Here is a 21,993-nt window from a genome sequence, read left to right on the forward strand (position 1 = left end):
ACGGAGACGTATCATGTGTGTGGTGTCTGTGTTGGTATGTGTGGGTGTGAGAAGATAACGAGACGTGGGGGCAGAGGGTGTGTCACCGCGTGAGGTCTGGTGGGTCGAGGTGAGGCCCTTCGTTCGGTTCCGTCCTGCGCCACATTGGTCGGCTCGTGACGCATTTAGGGAGACCCATGGATGACTAGTCGTACAAGACAAAGATAGCATAATTGTGATGGACTCTGTGTCCACTGACAAAGTCGGCTAGGATTTGTAACCTTAGGTTCTCGGACTAAGGTAACCCCTTTATCTCTGATATTACAATTCATCCAACATAACTTTAAGGGGCATCCTACAGAATGCTCTACTAGAATCATACTCGTCGATTAGGAAGAGAGGTGTGAGACAATGCGTGAGATACAGGCCTAAAGATAATGTGCGTACAGGAGACACGTAGGCAGGTCTATGTATATAGAAAGGGTCGATGGGGATTGTGCATGTGTATGCTTGTGAGAGGAAGAGTGCTGGTGATAAAGGTTAGTGAAAACAGTCATAAATGGTTACGAGAGGGAGGGAGGGTTATATCGAGAGCATATGTGCGGGAAAGACACCTCGGGAGAGAGTGTGTGAGCATGTGTGAGAGACCACCGATGGAGAGTGAAACTACACGTAAAATATTGTTGTACACATTGATTATAAAGATATAAATTGTACCCAAATATTAGGATGGGATCATGATATTTGCAGTTCGCGTAAGGAACGATCATTGATCCATCAGACATCTAGATTCTGTCGAATTTGAGCATGTCCATGTTATTATTCGACACAATTGATCCACATAGTTAGTATTTTGAACTCCAGACAATGCGTCGCTTTAGCAATCGAATATAAACATGAGTATAGTTCATGTTGTGTGTGTAAAGCAGATTATACATACGAAAGTTACACAATGAACATTATAAATAGCTACCTATGAACTAGCATACATTTGAATTCAACTATAACATTTGTTTTCTGGACCTGCGACTTGTCATTAAGAAAGAACACCCACGTAAATCTTGAAAAATCATCAACTATAACTAGACCAAAGGAATTTCCACCGAGACTCTTGTAGGCGTTGGGACCAAAAAGATCCATATGAAGTAGCTCGAGTGGCCTCCTTGTGGTCATGATGTTCTTCACGGGATGTCTTCCTCCAACCTGTTTACCTGCTTGACAAGCACTGCAAAGTCTATCCTTATCAAATATGACATCGTTAACTCCAAGGATATGATTTCCTTTAATAAGCTTGTCAAGGTTTCTCATGCCAACGTGACCTAGTCATCTATGCCAGAACCAACCTTTTGAGGATTTAGCAATAAGGCAAGTTTTAGGTTGTGCCTTTTTAGAGAAATCGACAATGTAAAGATCACCTCTACGCATACCGGTAAAGACCATTTTATGATTGTCTCGACGAAATACTTGGCAATCTACCTCAGTAAATAGGACATTCAAACCGAAATCAGCAAGTCTAGATACTGAAAGTAAGTTGTAGCCAAGAGATTCAACGAGCATGACATTTTGAATGGAACTATCATGTGAGATGGCCACCTTACCAAGGCCAACCACTTTACCCTTTGAATTATCACCAAAGGTGACATATTTTCGAGGGCCGTCATTTTCAGCAAGCTCACGAAACATCTCTTCATCTCCGGTCATATGATCAGTACATCCACTATCAAGAACCCATTCCTTTCCTCCTGATTCATATCCCCGAAGATTTGCCATAAGACCAAAATGTCTCATTGCATCATCAAGATCGAAGTCACTATCATCATCATCATCATCATCATCATAGTATCCATGTTCATCATGATCTTGTGACTCATCATTTCCTAGAGAGGGTAATTCGTTAGATAAATGATCATCAAAGTGGTCACTTTTATGAATTCTTATAGCTTCGAATATGATATCACTAATGATTCCAACATCTCCTTTAGCATGCTTAAGATTGGTAAGTTCAAATAGACAATTACCAAAACTAGGATCACTAGAGTTCATCTTACTCAAGGCAATAGATTTATGGAGAATTTCATCCAAAGTTTTCAAGGAATGATCGGGAAATCGTTCCTCAAGAAATTTCCATATAGTATAGGCACAATTAAGAGTAGGCAAACTAGCAATCAAATTTTTGGGCAATCCTCTAATGATCAGCTCAATAGTTCTAAGATTGCGAATCATGTCAATATCTTCATCTAGGGTAGGATGCAAAGGATCAATATGAGGCGCACAAGGACTACCAATATACTTGTTCAAATGATATTGATTGAAGATTACAAGCATCTCATTTTTCCACTCATGAAAATACTCTCCATCAAGAATAGGCACTCTACGTCTAAGACTCCCTAAGGTAGACACATCCATCTTCCTCCAATGGTGATTAAACCAAGGCAATGGAGACCAAAGTTCTGATACCACTTGTAGGATCTAAAAGTAGATGTGTCTAGAGGGGGGTGATTAGACACTTAGTGCTAAAGTTGCAATTTTTAAGCTTTTCGGTTTAAGTGGAGTTTTGGCATAATTTCAACATTCACAATACATATCAAGCAAGTATGCAAAGAGTGTATAGGCAGCGGAAAGTAAAGCATGCAACTTGCAAGAATGTAAGGGGAAGGGTTTGGAGAAATCAAACGCAATTGGAGACATGGATGTTTTTCCCGTGGTTCGGATAGGTGGTGCTATCCTACATCCACGTTGATGGAGACTTCAACCCACGAAGGGTAACGGTTGCGCGAGTCCACGGAGGGCTCCACCCACGAAGGGTAACGGTTGCGCGAGTCCACGGAGGGCTCCACCCACAAAGGGTCCACGAAGAAGCAACCACCCACAAAGGGTCCACGAAGAAGCAACCTTGTCTATCCCACCATGGCCATCGCCCACGAAGGACTTGCCTCACTAGCGGTAGATCTTCACGAAGTAGGCGATCTCCTTGCCCTTACAAACTCCTTGGTTCAACTCCACAATCTTGTCGGAGGCTCCCAAGTGACACCTAGCCAATCTAGGAGACACCACTCTCCAAGAAGTAACAAATGGTGTGTAGGTAATGAACTCCTTGCTCTTGTGCTTCAAATGATAGTCTCCCCAACACTCAACTCTCTCTCTCATAGGATTTGGATCTGATGGAAAGAGGGTTTGAGTGGAAAGCAACTTGGGGAAGGCTAGAGATCAAGATTCATATGGTAGGAATGGAATATCTTGGCCTCAACACATGAGTAGGTAGTTATCTCTCAGAAATAGGATGCTGGAAGTGTAGGCTTAGTCTGATGGCTCTCTCCACGAATGAAGAGGAGGTGGAGGGGTATATATAGCCTCCACACAAAATCCAACCGTTACACACAGTTTTCCAATCTCGGTGGGACCGAATCAACAAACTCGGTCGGACCGAAAAGGTAAACCTAGTGACGTTAGAGATTTCGGTGGGACTGACTGGATCAACTCGGTGGGACCGATGTGCTAGGGTTAGGGTAAATCCAAAACTCGGTTTGACCGATTACTCAAACTTGGTGGGTCCGATTTGGGTAATAAGTGAAACTGAGATTTGGTCAAGCAAACTCGGTGGGACCGATTGCATATCTCGGTGGGACCGAGAATATTGCAATGGGTAACAGAGAGTTTGCAAGCCCATCTCGGTGAGACCGAGATCCCATTGGTGAGACCGAACTGATTATGGTTTGGCAATGGCTTATGACAAGTGAAACTCGGTGGCGCCGGATAGGAAGAATCGGTAGGACCGAGTTTGGCTTAGGGTTTAGGTCATATGTGGAAGTGGGGAAGTAGCTGAGGATTTTGGAGCATATCATTAAGCACATGAAGCAAGAGGCTCATTAAGCAACACCTCATCCCTCCTTGATAGTATTGGCTTTTCCTATGGACTCAATGTGATCTTGGATCACTAAAATGTAAAATGAGGAGTCTTGAGCTTTAAGCTTTAGCCAATCCTTTGTCCTTAGCATCTTGAAGGAGTTCCCACAACCTTTAGTCCATGCCACTCCATTGTTGAACTTATCTGAAACATGCTAGATAGAAATGTTAGTCCAACAAGAGATATGTTGTCATCAATTATCAAAACCACCTAGGGAGCACTTGTGCTTTCAGTGGTCAAGGCCAGGAGGTGAGCGGCCCGAGGTCCGGTAAGAGCCCCCTAGTCGCGAAGCTCGGGAGGTCCCCTTTAGCGCTCAAGCAGCCCTCGCTAAGCGAGAAAGGAAGGCAACATCGCCGTGACAGAGCCGCACTGGGCGAGGGTTTTGTGCTACGTTGGTCCAACTCTTGCAAGGGTGTGACTTATCTCTTGAGTTTGGTGTAGTTCCTCGATGAAGCGCCTGGCCCGAGCGGTGGTAGCTGAGGCGCTGCTGGGTTAGGTCCTTGCGAGCTTCTTCCCGCTCCCCAGCACTTTCCTTAATGCTCTATGTCCTCAGGTCCCGGCCCTCGAGCGAGCTCAGCCGCCGCTGGTATGACAGGTCGCGATGCCGTGGGTCAAGGCCAGGGGTGAGGGCTGGAGAGCCAGTAGGAGCCCATGAGTCGCGATGCTCAGGCGCCCCCCTTTTAACGTGCAAGCGGTCAGTGCTGGAGAGAGGGAGAGGCAGCTCGCGACGTCCCTAGCGTTGCTCCTGGAGAAGGTCCTGCACACCAATCATAAAGAGAAACAAGACCTGTTGTTACAGTTGCCAGCCAACCTTTGGTCGCTCCGGGGGAGTGATTGGGGCACTAAGGGCCTGGTGAGGTGGCGCCTTGCGGGGCTGCTGCGGCCAGAGCTCGACCGCTCAGATTTATCGGTGTTCCAGGGACGGACCCGTGCGCAGATGACATGCCAGAGCGAGCGGCTCCATAGGTAGGCGTCAATCGAGTAGGCGATTAGGTCGGATACGTTAAGCACGCATGAGGAAATTCATTTTAAGTAGATGCAGGAAAAGCAAACGCCGCTGGGCCATGCCCGAGCAGCTCGGGGTGATGCAGCCCGAGGGGCGCCCCAACTAGGTGAGTAAAGAGCATAAGCAAAACGGATACATGCCGCAGGGACGGACCCATGCGACCTGGGAATCATGTGGCCCTGTGGGCGCTCCCAGCTAAAAACAGAACTTAGAAAGATGTCACCTGGTGCCGTTGAAGACGAAGTGATGTTGAAGAAGCGAGCGCGGTGCGATGATGACGTCGACCCTCACGAGCCCCCGGGCCCAGGAGGCTCCGGAGGCGCAGGCGGGTCTTCGAGGGCCATCTCCATCTCCGCCAGGACCGCACGATGCCTGACTTCCTGAGCCTCTAGAATGCTCCTCAGCAGGCGCTGATGAGCGGCGACCGCGCTCGGCAGGCTGAAAGGCATGCGAACATAGCTGTGGGGTGGACCTTCGCAACGCCCCGCGCGCGAAGGCCAGAGGCGCTCCTGAGGCGTGGCTCGGTTGAGCCCTGGCACGTCGATGCAGACGCGCATCCCACCATCCTCGCCTGGATGTGGGGCCATGGTGGGTAAGCGGCGGTTGCCGCGCATCACTCTTGACTCCTGCAGCTCCTGGGTGTTTCTTGAGATGAACTCCTGTGGGTTCGGTCTTCCGTGCCTTGTACCTTCCTGAGGGAAACATGCCTGGAAGCACCCCTCCAAGTGGTGCCCGAGCGCCTCCCTTGTGACCTTGGAAAAGTCGGTGGCTCTCCAAGAAAGAGCCCCCGAGCCCTGCCTGAGGAGGGCGCCGGGCGCGCCTTCCTATGCGAGAGAGGGTGGCGCTCCCTGATCGGGCGTGGATCCTGACGCAATACCTCCGGAGGCGCCTGCCTCCTTGTGGCTTGGGCCAGGCAAAACCTTCTTCTTCTTAAGGGTCGCCTCGGGAAGTCTTCCGTTCCTATGGTCTGGGTCTTCGATTGCTGCGGCTTGGAACGCGCGCTCAAGTGAACACACTGCGTCCCTTTCCTCACAGGGCACGGTGATGACTCCACCGCTTCCTGGAATCTTGAGGACATTGTATCCATGGTGATTTGCTGCCATGAACTTGGCCAGAGCTGGGTACCCGAGGATGGCGTTGTATGGCAGACAGATGTGGGTGACGTCGAAGTCGATGAGCTCGGTGCGGTAGTTGTTGCGCTGCCTGAAGGAGACTGGAAGGTGAACCTGCCCTATCGGAACAGTGGAACCATCGGTGACTCCTAAGAAGGGCTTGGTTGGCTGAAGCTGATCGTACAGCACTTGGAGATTGTTGAGCGTCTCGACGGACAGGACGTTGAGTCCTGCTCCGCCGTCGATGAGGGTCCTGGTGACCTGCACTTTGCTGATGACCGTGAAGCAAAGCATCGGAAGGACTCCGGCCGTTGCCGCGCACTTGAGATGATCCGCTGAGCTGAATGTGGTGGCGCACGCAGACCACCTGAGTGGGCGCGTGGCCTCAAGCTTGGGGAGGACTGCATTCACCTCGCAAGCAAACTGCTTGAAGACGTGCTGTGAGGCTGGGGCCTGCGCGCCACCCAAGATGCAAGCGATCGCGCGCGGCTCCTGGAAGTCCAACCCCCTCGTCTTGATGTTGGTATTCGTTCCTTCTTGGTGGTGGTGGCAGAGGAGGAAGGCCTGCGTTACTGTGCGGGCGATCCTCACGAGGCTGATCTCTCCAGCCTCCCTCGCAAGGCTGGTCCTGCCAGTGATCCTCGCGAGGTCGGTCACGCCACCCTTGGCGAGGGCCACGGTCTTCCCATCGTCTGCCACCTCTTCCTCCTCCTCGGCCATAGCCCCTGTCGTTGCGCTCGGGGCGTTGGCCAACACGTCCATCTCTCACAGCCCTGAGCTCTTGACATTCGTTGGTGTTGTGGGTGTGGAGGTCGTGGTACACGCTGTACCGGTTGCCCTTGGATGATTCAGGCTGATCCCTGCCTCGCTTGGTGTGTGGCTCCGCTGCAAGCACGGCAGCCCCCTTGTGCTTCAGGTCCTTGGCCTTGGGTTTCTTCTCTTCTGAGTCGGCAGCCGGGAGTTCGAGGAGGAAAAGGCGCCCTTCCTCAGCTCTGGCGCACTTGGTCGCCAAGTTGAACAGCTCCAGGGATTTGCACAGGTCTTCGTGGATTGCTAGCTCCTCCTTCATCTTGATGTCGCGCACGCCATCGGAGAAGGCCGAGATGATGGCTTCTTCAGTCACCTTGGGGATCTTGAGGCGAGCGTTGTTGAAGCGCTGGATGTATTTTTGCAGGGTTTCCCCTTGCTGCTGCTTGATGCGGCGCAGATCGCTCATGGCCGGGGGCCGGTCGTGAGTGCCCTGGAAGTTGGCAATGAAGCGGGTGTGCATCTCGTCCCAAGAGGAGATCATGCCAGGAACCAGGTCCGGGCCCCGTCCTTGAGAGCCATGGGAAACGAGTTCACCATGACCCTTTCGTCTCCGTTGGTGGCTTCGATGCACAGCTCGTAGAGCTACAGGAACTCCATGGGGTCCGCCGTGCCATCATAGCGAGGGGGCAGGTCAGGCTTGAACTTTCCTAGCCATGCGGCACCGCGTAGCTCGGGGGTGAGGGCGCGGCAGTCGGTTGTGGCCACCGGTGCCCTTTGCTGGTACTGAGCTTGCTCTTGGGGATTGCCGCGCTCCGTCGCTTGAAGCAGGGCAGGGTCTTTGCATGGAGGTGCAGGGACGCCATCTTGGCATGCCGGCGCTGGGAGCGCGCGAGCACCTTCTCGGGGACGAGGGATCTCTTGGCAGCTCCTTTCTTGCTGCGCAGGCGCCGGACGCGGAGGGTCTCACCCTGGGGCTGCGCGCCTTAGAGCTAGGGCGCCTTCTTGGGGAGGAGGTGGTGGAGGCACCTCCTGATCTTCGCCTCCTGCGTGGAATGGAGGGCGAGGCAGTGAGAAGGACGGCAAGGGGGAGCCCCTTGCTGCGCTGACAAGCTCGGTGATGCGGGCGAGCCAGTCCTCGTAGAGGTCGTCGACGGGGCGGTAGTGCAGGAGCTCTCTTGCCAGGAGCAGCACGGCGTGTGCGTCCGCGGGGGCGCGACGGGCGTGGGACGACGAAGCGGGTAGAGTTGGCGACGATGTGGCGGTGCGGCCCTCCCACCGCACCAATGGATGCTGGGACGAGGCCTGCTGCTCGTTCCCCACCGGACCGGTGGCGGCGTTGGCGGCAGGCGATGGGGAACGACGAGGGCGACCACCGACGGGCGCCGTCTGGGCAACGCGGGTGGCGAGAGCAGCCCGGCGCTCGGCGCGAGCCCTACGAGCGTCAGCCATGGACACGATGGAAGATCACACGCGAACAGCAGAAGAAAGATTCCGGCGCACCCCTACCTATCGCGCCAAATGTCAGATTTCGGGTTCCGGCAGATGCTTGAGGTTCGAACACTTGGGTGCGCGCGGAGATCTCTCCCCTACCGATCTACGTCCAATCTCCTCGTGTGATCTAAGCTGGAAACAATGAACAACACAAGGGACACGAGGTTTATACTGGTTCGGGCCACCGTTGTGGTGTAATACCCTACTCCAGTGTGTGGTGTGGTGGATTGCCTCAGGGGCTGATGATGAATGGTACAAAGGAAGAACAACCTCGCGAGAGGTGTTCTTGAGATGGTGCGATGAACTGCTAGGGTGAGTTCAGTCGCCTCTCTCTCGATCGGTGGATTGACCGATCTCTCTCTCCCTCTCTCTCCCTGGATCTCCTCTACTCTGTGGTGGCTAGCGATATTTATAGAGGCCCTGGGCCTCTCCCCAAATAATGAGCGGGAAGGGCACCAACAATTGTCCATTTTGAAGGGGAACATCTGGTACAAGTTATCCTGACCAAAGGTGGTCTTCGGCTACCAAAAGTACTGGCAATGACGCCATCTTGGGCTCCACGGTGCCCTCCATCCTGCTGCTCTGCTGGTCTTGGTCTCGTTGCACCGGAATGGTAACCTTTGCTTGATGCCTTTGCCTGTGCTTGCCCCCTTTGCATCAAAGAGGAAACAAGGACACTGCGCAGGTCGGCGCCCGCCTAGCACCCGCCTGGCCTCGATCATCATGGCTTGCGTCACGGGTTCCTCGCGAGGCATCCCCGCCTTGATCTCTCCGCCTCCTCGCGAGCCTTCCTGAAGAGGCTGCCTTTGAGCAAGCTTCCGGTCGTCCGCCCCGCGAGGCTTGGCCCCTCGCGAGGGTCTTGAGCTTGAGTTGATGAAGATGGGCCGCGCTGGGCCCCCACTTGAGCCACGCCGCAGGCCGCAGGCGGGCAAGTCTGGGGACCCCCGTTCCCAGAACGCCGACAATTGCCGGCTCAGCCGAGGCCCCACCCTGCCGGCAACGAGACAGAGGACATCGCCGGCTCCGCCAAGGCCCCACCCCGCTGCCAATGAGGCAGCGCCACACAGAAAACGAGGAAGAGTAGAACATGGTAGGTCGCCGCCGCTCGGGTCCAAGTAAGGCCACCGCTGCTACCCTCCGGTTGAAGCCAAGCTAGGCGGGTTGACCATTAACGGCCAGTTTGCTTCTTGGCGGCGACGTGGAGTCGGAGAGCTGCGCTGGAGAAGAACGCTGCTTCTACTTAACTGCTGGTGCAGTTGGCTGACTGACACGTGGGCCCAACAGGCCACATGTCAGTTACGCAACTGCACCTGCAGTTAAGTCACTGAAGCTTCTGTTCGGCTCAGCGGGACACAGGTGGGTAGCTTCGGTTAATTAATTATACCTCCAGCGCACCCCTTTTTAGTTGAAGAATGTATGAAATGTAATCGAATCCAGCATGTTTATATGAAATCCGACCGTGTTTGAATGAATTTATTTCGATTAGTTTGAATTCCTGTATCACTGGCATTAGATGAACATGCAAAACAATACGTACTAGCATTATTCCCAGGGTGATCACCTCGTTTGCAGCAGTTTCACATGTACTCCCTCCAGTCCTTTCTAGTCTGCATGCAAGTTTTGTCTACAGTCAAAGTATCTCTACTTTGACCAATCTTATACAAAAAAGTATGCACTTTCACAATGTGCGCAATAAAAAGGAACAGAAGGAGTATAAAGAGTTTGAGCAGCTTTTTAGCGTTTCTATACATTGCAATCAAACACACAGGCCTGGCAATTCATAGAGAACATTCAAAACAATCGATGATTATGCATCTCAGCGACCCACATGTCAGAGGCAATATTTACTTCACAACTAAACAATAAAGAAAAAAATTGATCGACGCTGCTGACAGCAAAGGGCGTCCCATTCGAAAATATCAAACGCATGTCTTGCTAAAATCAATGAGCTAAATTTGACAAGGTTGTCCCATTCCAAAATATCAAATGCCTACGATTGTGGAATGGGCAGGGTTTGCCATCAGTTTGGACATTGACATGGCACCTCGTGCTAAATAAACCAGATGTTCTTTTTGTGCAGTTCCACCAAAATCAACCAAATTCACGCGTAGCTTGTATGATTTCGCCCTTATATGTTGCAATGCCTTGAACTTATCGGCACCTCCTTTCTTGTGGTGGAAATGAATGATTCGATGTATTCATGAACATTTTGTGCAGTTCCCATTGAAATCAAGCTAAGCACCCCTGTTTGCACAAATACAAAAAAGTGATTAGTATAAAGCAAACTGTACTATGAATTGACAGTTTCAACAGGCACATACATGGTCCATGTAGAGCACACTTCTAGAAAAATGGAACTCACCAGAAAGAATCCTAGAACAACATTGTACTCGCGCATCACAGCAAAAAAATGGAGATTTGTCAGTCCTTCTAAGATGAAGTTAGTTTGGTCTTGTGGGGAGTAATGTAACCATCCTTCAACTGCTCCTTCTGATGAGAAGATAGACAGGGCTTCTTCATCCTGGCATAATCGGAACTAGTCACTTCACGTACTCCATATTCTTCTTCAGAGGAAGATGATCCTATTGTGCAAAGACAAGAGGACTACTAAATGCTAGCATCCCTGTTTGCTCGAAAAAAAGGAAAGGAAATATTTAAAATAGCACAGATGAAGCACTTCTCAAGGACAATACCACCTTTTCATGACAGTATCTAAACAGTAGCACAACACCAATAGAGATGACAAAGCTCAATCATATGGATGAAATCAGTGGGCGAGTACGAACCTTTGTAAGGAGGCTTATTGTGTAGAGCATACAGATGAAGCACTTCTCCGTAACCATCTGTTGCTATCTACGGTGGTGGCCATGCTTACTATATACTCCTCGATTAGTTTAATGTTTCCAACATCTTCTTGTGCAGTTCCACTAAAATATATGGCATCTTCAAAGAAGATCCCTATTTGCACAAGTAGAGATAATTCCATATTACATTAAGAGTGGCATCAAATCAGTGGCAAAACAATTGCTCGTTCCAGCCATAGCAATAAATTAAGATGCAAAACTATATCATTACTTGTGTCATCATAGTTCCAGTGCTTCATTACAGCACCGGGAGTTGATTTTTGTTTTTCTTCCGCTTGTTCTTCCCCTTCATCACTTGGTTCAATAACAGACAAGCTTCGCAATCAATGTAATATTTGGCATGTCAATTAGGGAGCACAAGTATAGTACTAAAATTAATTTTCTGATGAAAGTGGCAAAATACAGGTCAGCAGTTCTGAAATATCCTTATCTTACCTCAATGGGATATTACCGTGCACATACAGATTGGAAGTCTTGTCTCCATTTGTGTAGTTCACTAAAATCAAGCAACATTATCGTACAATTAGCACAACATATGAAAGCACACTACAGAATCATGTGAAAGAAGGCTAGTACTGACCTCTCATGATGCGGAATTCAAACAACTCACAAGAAGAAGATCTGAACCAAATTTTCCTTAACGGATAGGAAGTAAGATCTCCTCTTGTGCAGTTCCACTAAGATCAAGCAATCAAGCAACATTGTCGATGTGACATTTTGGTTGAACTGCACAAAACACTCTTAAAACAAAAGCGTTTTGTGCAGTGCAACAAAAGGTCACAATGGCAACGAGGTGAAGTAGATAACCCTGTTTACACGAAGGTGCAAAGGAAACAATTAGTGGTCAATAACGGTGGATGACACAGAAGCCAACAAAAAGAAGCATCTACCTTACCTAAATGGGAAAGAAAGCAAGACAGTAGCATTTCTCAAACGGTGGCATTGATTAATATTAACATAGAGATTATATTAACAATAAAATTTGTTAAACATGTAATTTGCTTTTAACTGTGGCATTGCATCAATTTTCCAGCGGCATTATTAGAGGGTGTTTGTTTGCAGGGACATTTTGGTGTAGGGACTAAAAAAACTCCGTGTCAGTCCCATCTAAACCAAACAGGAGGGACTTTTAGGGACTAAAAGTGGGCATTTGGGACTAAAGAAAGAAGACCCCGAGGGAGTCTTCTTGGGACTTTTTCCAACAGTTGCCCCTGCCACGCATCGCACCTTGTCTCTATTAGTTCATTACTAGAGGTAACATGGTCTTTTAGCATGTCATTTAATAACCTCTAGTCCATGTTTAGTCCCTGGAACCAAGCAGGTAGGGACTAGGGAGTTTTTAACCAAACAGGGCCTTAGATTAACAACAGCTAATGAGTTGCACGGGATAGTGGACGCACGAGCACCATGTGCATCTACCGATGTACTGTGGTCATGCACCGTGTGTTGCAACAAAGAAGAAACAACCAAGGAGTATATTTGTGTTGGTCCCAGTTTTGTTATCTTTAGACACCTTTCCCTATGTGAGCGCAGCAAATCTAGTCCTGCTCAAACTCTATAGCCTTGTCCCTTCCTTTCCTTTTTGAACTAGTACTTTCGCCCCTTCCTTTCCTCTTTGAACCACGTCCTAGATTTATGCGATACAACTTTCCCCACAACTTTCCCCCATTCCTTTCGTCTTTGAACCACGTCCTAGATTCATGATATACAACTTTCCCCCTTCATTTCCTATTTGAACCACGTCCTAGATTCATGCTATATACAACTTTTCCCACTACTTTCCCCCACTCCTTTCCTCTTTGAACCACGTCCTAGATTCATGGTATACATGCAGCTAGAGCAATGCATGTGGAATAAGTAAATTATACCTTAAGGTTCTTGGGGCGTGGTTCGGTGGGCGACGGGACAGCGGCGAAGAAGAATGGGTCGGAGGCCCTCCCGCGCCGCCGCTGGGTGGAAAGTGAACAGCTGCGGCGGTAGTCCCTCGTCGACGGCGACAGCGTTAAGCCTCCTTCCCTTCCCGGCGGACGGATCCTGACGGCTCTTTGAGCAGAAGTGAGGGGAGAGAGAGGTCAACGAAGTCTTGTTTAGATCTGGAGAGGGCGAGAGAGTGTGAAGAGAGCAACTACAAGCGCTGAGGCTCTAGCGGGAGAGGGCGAGAGAGTGTGAAGAGAGCAACTACAAGCGCTGAGGCTCCAGTGGGAGAGGGCGAGAGAGTGTGAAGAGAGCAACTACAAGCGCTGAGGCTCCAGCGTGTATATATATACTGGAGAGAGAGTGTGAAGCATGCAAACCCTAGAAAACATTTTGACCAGTCAAAGAATCCTCCTGGCACAAATTATGCTCAAGTGTAGTTATCGAACCCGAGACCTCAAGTTTGATGAGCGAACAAGCTAACCAGCTACACAACCCTCCCGTTATGTCCAACGAGAGGGAAATAACCTTTTATACATTCCTGCATTCATGTGACAAGCATGCCATGTTTTTTTGTGTGTGTGGGAGTCATTGGGATTTCAATCATAATCGTGTCATGTGGCTTTGGTGGTAAGACTATCCACAGTGGTGCAGAAATAATGCAGCCTTAGTCACCTTACCTCTCTCCACGTAGTACGTTGGGTCCCACCAGTCAGAGGGTGAAACAAACAAATTAATAAGAAAAATTAAAAGCGCCAGCGGTGTTTCTTACCTCACACATCTCGCTACTGCTCGGGAACACTGTCCAATTGATCCCTCTGTTCGCTCACGTACTATTTTAAGTGAATCCTTATTATAACATGCACACAAATTTTGGGCACTTGTATTCGACTTAAGTCAGTGTGCCACCGTATCTCGTATACTTACTACTCCCTCCGTCTAGGTGTAATAAGTCACATTAGAAGGTGCAACGGGACCAAGGTGCGTGTGTGTGTGTGTTTGTGTGTTTAACAACATGTGTGTGTTAGAGAGAGCGACAGATCAACCTACTCCTACAGAGAGATGTTGTGTAGTGTATGATTTTAGCCGCGAGAGTCGATGCATCCTCTCGTTTCCGGGCGTGTCTGGTAGGGACATGCGGACAGCTGCCACGCCCGCTCCTGACCAGCCTGGCCCACCCAAAGTCCCTCCATCACCCGCGCACGCTTCCCGCCCAAAACGGTCAGCGCCGCTCCAAAGAATCGGTGTCGCATTCATGCTCGGGCAGAGCGGACGCGACCTCTCACTGGCGCAATAGTGATGGTTGCTTCGTTCGTCCAACTTACTGCTGGGTCTATGTCATTTGACAGCTCATTGGTCTTTATTGCTGAGGTGGTAGGACTGCTGGATGTCCCACGCTTTCGGCGGAAGGAGGTACAACTACTAGATTACAATTTTCTCCATTCCTACAGCGGAGACGTGCAAGAGCAGTGAAAACACGCAGGCTCTGTGATTACATGGCCCACCTCACACTATCACCGTGCGACACCTAACTCTTTACATAGTACTCCCTCCGTTCCTAAATATTACTAGATGAGTCCCCGCGCGTTGCCGGGTACAGCGGTATATCTCTCTGCGCAAAATTATCGATTTTATAGAACTAAAAAAACTCTATAACCGCATGACAAATATGGTAGCCAAACTAAATAAACTCCCATCATCATTTAGATCATCCCACGTAAGGAAAAAAGATCAGCCAACTCCTACTGCATAATGGGATTATATTTTTCTTTCTGACATGTTAATGGGACATAAAAGCTCACTTACATGCATGCTACCGGTGCATGCTTGCATGCAGACATGTTGATGTGATTTAAAACCCACTCACATGCATGTGCCACGGTATTTCTGCGTGCTTGCATGTGGCTTAGTGCGGAGCCTCTCAACGTCTAGATCAGACGGCTATTATGGACTGATTTACTTCATCTAACGGCTACATCAATTTTGATGATGTGGCTCAAGGAGAGGATAGAGAATTCCTAGTAGTGGGGGCTAGCTATTACTAGTAGATAAGTCTTTGTAGAGATTCCACTACATACGGAACAAAAAGAATGAATCTACACTTAAAATGCATCTATATACATCCGCATGTGGTTCATGGTGAAATCTCTACAAAGACTTATATTTAGGAACGGGGGAGACGGCGTACTAAGCAAGCTTCTCCTCATTCTGCGAATTGACGGGACACATCAAAAGTACTCCAATGTATAGAGCCTTGCCTCTAAGGTAGGCCCCACATGGTTTGCCTCTTTTTTTAACATAACACGTTATGTCGCAATTTGTTTGTTCACCTGTGGTAGACGATCCTCCCTCCACCAAGTGGACAACTAGTACACGTGCCAAATTACAACGTGGGCTGCCTTTTTCGTACAGAAATGAGCTCCGCCGTGTACCCGCGCGGGTGTGGCTGGGAAAGAGACGGGAGTACGTGCGCCGTGCATGCACCTCTTTTCTTCGTGCACGTCCCCCACCTACGTGGGTGTGTGTGAGAGATACAAACCGCGTTCGTGAGTGTTTTTTGTTTTCGGGTGGGGGTGGGGGTGGGGTGGGGGTTGATTTCGTGAATTATTTGTGGGAATATGGGTCGATGACATCTCAAAAAAAATTTGCATGCAATGTGTGTGAAATGGAGGCCTATCCATATCATACATAGGGGGTCGGGCAATCCACGAGAAGAGAGGGAGGGGTCATAGCTATCGATAGAGTCGGAGAGAGGATCAAGTGGGTGGGTGCGAGATCGATGAAGAGAGCCATCGAAATTGTGTGTGTGTGCAAGTCAAAGATATAGGGCGACTGGCCTACCGGAACGTTAGAGGGCACATGTCAAGTTTGTGTGTGGCAGGGAGACATGACTAGAGCGCTTGATATATCGGTGTGTGTGGGGAGGAGGGGTGGGGGAGGGGTAGGCAGAGGCCTAGCTATAGAGGTAGAATGACTCATATATGTGTTGAGAAGGAGAGACCGAGCTATGTCTTGAGGGAGATCGGTCGACATCCATACATAACTGAAGGACGGGAAATATAGTGGGACAGAGAGAGGGAGGGAGAGGGGTAGAGTGCTGTATGGGTGATGGAGTTGCTTCTCGAAGATGGTGGGAGAGGCCTACTAGACAAACTGAGGGTGGAACTGCAATGTTATCAATAAGAGTGGGGATGTGTTTCTGTGTGTGCCTGTGCATGATAGATCTGTCGGGACGCATCCATGGATGATGAAGGGGAACCATGTAAATGTTAAGCAAACCTAACTAGATCAGTAGATCAATTGTTGTTTGTTGGAGGAAGGGAGAGACACAACTAATGAGGTAGATCGATTGACGTGTGGGTAAAAACGAGTTATAAGGACCTAGCTAGCTATATGTATAGCGAGAGATCGGTCGGTGTACGTCCATTTGTTAGAGTCAAAAAAGGCCCAGCGAGATGGATAGACAGAGAGAATGGAGCTAGGAGGTGGTGCGAGAGGCCCAACTACTAGCTAGATAGGGGGAGGAGTGTGCGGTTGTGAGATCGATGAAAAGAGGGGCGAGAGTTTACACGTGTGTCTGACCGTATGAGAGACACGAGGCAAGGACACATAAAGGAGGAGATTGAAGGTGTGTGTGTATGTTGTAGGCAGGCATCGCTGGAGAGGTTTATCAATCGGTGTGTGTCGGAAAGGAGTTGTGGAGACTCTCGGAGAACGACCTAAAGAAAAAATGAATGTGCCCGGTGTATAGAATGCCGAGGGAGGGGGGGGCGAGGAGGGCGTGTGCATGCACTAGAGAAAGTTAGTGGTAGCTACAAAGGTTAGAGGATTGTGTGGGTGTAAGAGACTAACAAAGATCATAATTTGATATGAAAGCGGATTCATATAGCGGTGATACACGTGTTGTGCACATGTTATACCATAATGTGATAATGCATGGCGTTTGCAACTCACAGCTAAATGCCGAACAATCTAAACCATACTATACATCAAACAAGCTCACATTTTATTTGAATTTGTGATAATGTGTGGCGTTTGCAGCTTAGAACTAAATATTGAACAATCTAAACAATACTATATATCGAACATTCTCACATTTTATTTGAATTTGTGGTAATGTGTGGTGTTTGCAACTCACACCTAAATATTTGTAGGCGTAGGGGGCGGGGCACCATACATAATGTGATAAACACATTATACATATGAGACATGGTTTAGATTATGAAGATCTAGCTAGAGCTAGAAATGTAATGTGATTTGAAATCAAAATAAAGTGGATTCAAAAAATCTAGTTTGAGTTCATATAGTACACATAGTTCACATGTAACTCGAGACTAATCATGTGGTGTGCTGTGAAGATAATACACAAACGATGGTTTAACTTGACAATAATGATGATTGTAGATCTTATTAAAACAAAGAAACGAATTCAAATGCTTTGACTTCACAACAATCATTACTATAGATCTTATTCAAATAGAGAAACGAATTCAAATTTAGTTCATATTGAAGCGATAGTATATATGTTTGGAATGCACTAAAACGTTCATTTGAGTAGTAGGTTGCATGCATTATACACATAGCGAAATATTTGAATTGAACATAACATGAATTCAAAGTTTTGAATGACATTTGTAGTGCGCATTGATTTGGTACAGTACACATTAGGCTTGTCTGAAAATTTCAACCCACGCCTTGTTAGCCCAAAATATTTAAGATATATCTTTGTCTCGTTGTGCTCCAACAACTCCCTCCATCTCAACCCGCGCCTTGCTATTCCGAAATTACAACGCGCGCGAACACTCCCACATCCTGTGAAATCCCGACACGCGAAATGCCCGTGGTACCCCTGAACCGAAAGAACCGCCTCAAATCGGTGGGGGTACTTTCGTAACTTACCCCACATTTCCGACAAGCGCGTATCTAAGCCATGGTTCCCCACTGTCATCCCATCCGCCCACCCATTCGTACACCGAGGCCGCGAAAACCCGTGATGAAACCCCACACCCTGCTCCATCTGCCACCCAGCCGGAGCCTCTTCCCCGACAACGTCATCCATAGCAACACCTCGACGTCCCTCATCCACCGTACCGGATGAGGATCCATCATCGATCTCATTGTCCCGCCGGTTCAGCCACCCCGTCCTCCACCTCCAAAGAGATGCCCCGACGTTCCCCTCGTCTTTCGTGCCACCTCCATTCCCACACCGCCGTCTTCACCTGCACCACCAGAAGAGCATCATCATCACCGTTTCCTCGGATGAAGCTGCGGCCTAATCGGCGCCACCAAAGAGGTTGTACACTAATCGCCGCATTTTCTTCTTGATTCGAACTCACGGTGCTACCGGCGCTTGGTCCTGAGCCGACACGGCACGGCTCCATCCACGGCGGCATCGCCGGCCATTTCCTCCACGGCGTCCCTCCCTCGGCGGCGACGTCCACATCAGTAGGAGCTGCTGCTGCTTTAGCTCTCGCTCGCGCTGCTGCTCTGCTCTTGCTCTCGGTCCCCTGCCTGGTCTGCTCTTGCTATTTCTCTTTCTCGCGCTGCTGCTCTCGCTCTTGCTCTTGCTTGCGATGCTGCTCTGATTTAGCTACACTTCAGTCGACTCAATCAACTTTTGGGTCAGTCGATTTTCAGGGGGTGGGGGGGGCTCGCCAGGGTGAAGGAAGAACCAGCCGCAGCGGGGAGGGGGGCTCGCCGGAGAGGTACCGCACTATCTATCTTAGGGTTCAGGATGGGGGCGGTGGTCGCCGGCGGTGGCGTGGGGATCGCCGGAGAAAAAGCTCGGCATGGGGGGGGGGGCTAGAGTGATGGCCGGGGCGGCGGAGGACCAGTGGTGGGGAGTGTTCTAGGGGCGGGCGGGGCGGCGCATCGCCGGCCGCGGGCGGCGGGGGGCTGCTGTTTGGCCGGTGGTGGCTGGCGGCTCAGGGGGGTGGAGGATGAAGATGAACCACAGGCCCTTGATTTCGTATCCAACGGCTGCAAAATCGACTGATCAGAGATGAAAAAGTCAGTCGACCGACGTGTAGCCTCACCTTGCTAGTGCGTTCAGTTTCGACAGCAAAATTCAGTTTCGACAACAAAATTCAGTTTCGACAGTTAAGTTCAGTTTCAATAGTTAAGTTCAGTTTCGACAGTTAAGTTCAGTTTCGACAGTTAAGTTTAGTTTTGACAGTTAAGTTCAAAGATGAGCGGCTGATGTATTTTACATCTAGAACTTTGTGGTTATGTATTTTACGTCATGTATTGGAGATGCTATTAGAATTCCACTCAGGTTAACATTGTTTGTTGTCTCTCTTGTCCCGCTTCAGCCTCGGCGTCGTACAACTCACCGGAGCTGCTCCAACGATGAAACTCTCCATCACAGCGGAGTAGTACCTCGGGCTCCATCTCCAGACGCCTAAGATCTTCTTCCCCTCCTCCGACAGCAAAGTTAGCCGGAGCATCCTCACCGGCCAACCCAATCACGCTGAGATCGACATGGCTTCGCCAAAGAGGTTGTACACTTGTTGCATCTCTTTTTTACTCTACATGTTATATATATTGTCCACTGAGCACACGGATTTGTTCCTTTAGTGTCTCTTTGAAAGAAAAAATGTAGGAATTTTAATTTTCACTTGTCCTCCTTTTCAGATTCCTATTCATGAAGGACAAGACTAAGAGATAGTAGCATAATAGCATTATAACCGTACATTTTCTTGTGGTTTTACTTAATCTCACCATGCTTCTTTGCATCCTGTGATCTTCCAATTGTTGTGAATCAAACACCCAAATTGGCAAAAATCCTGTGTTTCTAAATTCTCTGTTTTGCACGTGCATTCCTATCCTATTCATGTCTATTTCCTATCCCTGCATTGTTGGAATCCTCCAATTCAAACGAGCCCTTACAGAATTACTTCTCTTACAGATAGTTGTCAAAGAAAACCTTGCATGGTTTGTCCCGCTCCTGCTGCGCCGTCGTCCACCCCAGCTCAGCTGCTCCAATGACAGAAGGGTCCAGCACAGCAGGGATCCGGCCTCCAGACTGTCTTTCGCCGCCTCAGATCTTCTTCCCCATCGCTGGCATCCATGAAAACTGCATTACCATCATCAACCGAGCAGATGACCTCGAGGACTACACGGGTCTGCAAGAGAGGTCGCACTCTTTCGTGTCTGCTTACGTTATGCATCGCTTAATATTACATGCTACTTTAGCGTCCTGTTCACCGATTAGACTCTGAGTCAGCTCCAAACTAATGGTCAAACTTGAGTTTTTAAATGGTTGTGGGGTACATATCAGGGCCGCTATCAATAGTATCTATCTACTATCTGGTTAATCTCCGGTGTCTACTATGAGCTTCATGTTGGGTGGGAAACAAATAGTAAAGAAGCCATTATCTGTATTTTTTAACTGATGCCATTATCTGCCTGCTATTATTGGTTTTGGGTCTATCCACAGGTTGCTACCATCACTCTGGATTTCTGCATGCACTCCTTACATAATCTCACTATGTTTTATTCCTATGCATGACATTTATTGTAAACAATGGAATTGAACATGTAGAGAAAAAGAGACGAGCCTTGCATGGCAATAAAATTTCATGCAGACGTCGCTCCATGGTAAGCGCAAAGGCAGCCCCCCTCCACGCATTTCGGATTGTAATCGAGAGGAAGATATCTGTTTTGAGGGGGATTCAGAAGGATAAGACAACTCCTAGTTACCCCCTGAGGTCTTCGCTCTAACTTGGCATGCTGATGTTGGTTATATCATGCATATGGTGTCTTGCATTGCTTACTTTATACATCAAATATGTCATCTGCTTAGTTTACACATCCTTTGTGCGAATGCCATCTATTTAGTTTATTCATCATTTATGTGAATTATGCAACGCCATCTTGTTTAGCCAGACATCATATATGTGAATTTTGCAATGCCATCCTGCTTAGCCAGTCATCTTATATGTAAATTATATCAGGCCATCCTTTTTTCGTTACATATTACATTTGTCAACAATGTTAGTACATTCAACTGCCCTTCATGTGCATCAGCCATTTGACACGGTGATGGCAAATTCTGGAGTGAAAACAAGGTCTTCAGAGCAGACTATGCTATCTGACGAAGCGCATATCTCGCTGGTTACAGATAGCTCCTCAAAGGAGGATTCAGAGACAGATGACCAGTCCTATCCCCCCCCCCCCCGAGGTGTATGCTCTAACTTGGCAGGGTTATGTTGCTCATATCGTGTGTATGGTGTCTCACATTGCTATGTCATTTGATTAGTTTAGACATGCTTTGTGTGAATGCCACCTATTTAGTGTCTAATTACCATATATGTGAATTATGCATTGCCATCTTGTTGCAAGACATTATATATGTGAATTATACAATGCTATCTTGTTGCAAAGGTATTATATATGTGAATTATGCAATGCCATGTTGTTTAGACAATCATCATGTATGTGAATTATATCATGCTATCATTTTTTGTATTACATGTTCCATTTGTCGACAACGTTTGTATATTCAACTACTCTTCCTGTGCATCAGCCATTTGAAGCAGTGATGGAAGTATCTGGAGTGAAAACAAGGTATTCAGAGCAGACAATGCTACCTGGTGAAGCAGACATCTTGCTGGTTACAGAGAGCTCCTCAGAGGAGGATTCAGAGACTGATGACTAGTCCTATATCCCCCCTGAGGTCTATGCTCAAACTTGGGAGGGTTATATTACCCATGTCATGCATGTTGTCTTGCATTGCTTAGTTTTTACATCATATATGGATTGCCATCTACTTACTTGCTTACTATATAAATCATATATTTGAATTATATCGTGCCATCATGTTTACATAGTACATACATATCATCTATCTGAATTATGGCATGGAAACCCATTTAATAAAGACATCATATAGTTATATCATCTCATCATGTTTAGTGTTTACAGTCATCATATTTTGAATTATGGCATTCTATCCGTGAATGTGTGTGAATT

This window comes from Triticum urartu, chromosome 3 (genome assembly GCF_003073215.2).
Source record: "Triticum urartu cultivar G1812 chromosome 3, Tu2.1, whole genome shotgun sequence".
Taxonomy (NCBI): Eukaryota; Viridiplantae; Streptophyta; class Magnoliopsida; order Poales; family Poaceae; genus Triticum; species Triticum urartu.